This window comes from Athene cunicularia, assembly GCF_003259725.1.
Source record: "Athene cunicularia isolate RWA chromosome 18 unlocalized genomic scaffold, athCun1 chr18_part1, whole genome shotgun sequence".
NCBI classification, from domain to species: domain Eukaryota; kingdom Metazoa; phylum Chordata; class Aves; order Strigiformes; family Strigidae; genus Athene; species Athene cunicularia.
Window position 1 is genome coordinate 5,241,488 of NW_020799123.1, and position 2,002 is coordinate 5,243,489.

Here is a 2,002-nt window from a genome sequence, read left to right on the forward strand (position 1 = left end):
TGCATGTTGGACAGGAAATAAGGAACATTTCACAATCTAGATCAGCTGATCCAGCCTAGAAAGCCCTTATGCACTATGGGAAATGCAGTTTTATTAAAGTACACTTTTTCTACTTGAAAGGGTGGAATTTTAATTCTTAAAATAAAAAGATGTATACTAGTTCTTAATAATTATTATCTCTTTGCACTAAAGAATACCTAGCAAGATAAAAAAAGAGAAGTCTTAGAAAGTCATCTAATAAAACTGCCTAATTAGCTGATTTCAAACACACAAATAGTCATTCTAAAGGAAAAATTATTTCCCCTTCAGAGAAACTACACAGCTCAATACCACCAACACACATGCTCTGTGTTCAGTGACTCAGGACAGTCTTCATAATCTTTCACTCCTTTGTCTCCAGGAACAACATTCAGTTTTAGTCATTACATATTCTTAATATTTTACTTCACAGTATTTCTGAATAATAAATTTAAGATCAACTGATCTTTGATCTTTAGGTTTTGAAGAGCTCTTTTAAAACATCAGCAAAATTGAAAGAGGATCCTGCCTCATGTATTCTAAATGGCTGCTTTTTACTTTTACTATCTTCTGACCAAGTCAGGATTGGAGCATTCAGCTAAATCAACTCCACTTAACTACTGGCCAAAGAGAAAGAGATGATCCAGAACTGACTGCAGTAAATGACAAATCACCAAATCTTACCTCTGTGATCTACAGTAAAGGAATTAAAATCTGCATCCCAGCTATTGTTACACATTTAATACTTTTAATTCCTGAGTTGTATTTTCTAAAAAATGTATTTTTTTCAAAACAGTATTTATTTTTTACTTGTGGAAGAAAGTCAGTATGATTATTCAGAGGCTGCTTTACAAAGACCCAGTTAGAAAGTCAAGGTGTTTTAACACATGCAAAGCTTGCTTCTTCCTTTTTTTATGTTATGAATTTAATGTAACAGATTTTTAAGATCCTCTAGGCACCGTGTCCCACTCATGCCTTCTTCCACCTGTGCCAGCACAAGCATTCATGTAGCTGCACAGCAAGCCAGGCTGACACGTGTGCTGGACCAGTTAATTCTCTGGGCAACAGCAGCAGCTTGTATAGAAGTGAGTGAAACTAGGGAGGAAGGGACACAGGAAACCCTCTGTCCTTTCAGGGAAATCATTGGATAATCTTCAGATTTCTCCTAAGAGAAAGGGTTTCAGCAGATGAATGGGAAAATTTTTAATCAAAATTCTCAGGGAAAAAAGAGCAAACAATATAACACAAAACAATACCAAATGTGCAGTACTAGTTTATTTCACTTCTTCCAAACTTTTGTAGCAGGAAAAGAACTGTTGCTTCTGTGTTTGTATTGATGTCATTGCTTATCTTTATACTTCAGTGCAAAAAATAAACACAATTACAGTAAGAATAAGGATTTAAATTATAATACAGAATTTACTTTCTCACATCAATATTGTCATTGGGTTAAAACAGTAGAGAACTGCCTCCTTTTTTTTTAACATAGTATTATGAAACAGATGGGTAGAGACACTCATCACTGTTATAAGATAAGAACTAGGTATTACTGTTTACGCTTGGAGCTTGGCCATTTTATTCAGCGCCTGAAGTGACAGAGCAACAACTTGTGGGGTGGAGGGGGGAAGCAGCTTTCACTAGAATTCCCTAGACATAACTCGGGGAATCTGCTTGTCATCCTTACTCAAGGGCTGCGCTGATCTTCTCCCCTGTTCCAATTTTACCGCGCACGCTACCAAAACATGAACTCGCCCAGAGCGCTGCGGGTATAAGGATTTGTAACGTTTCCCAGCTCGGCTCACAGCTCCCTCAGAGGCACCCGTGCAGCCGGCGGAGATCACCCCGCAGCACCGACCGGGCAGAGGCTCTGCCACCGCACCCCAGCGCGCGTCCATCGCGGGGAGCCCGGGGCTGCAGGGACCGAGGCGGCTTCACCAGGCACCGCTACCGGCGGGAGGGCAGGTAGAGCCCGGGATGCGGCGGC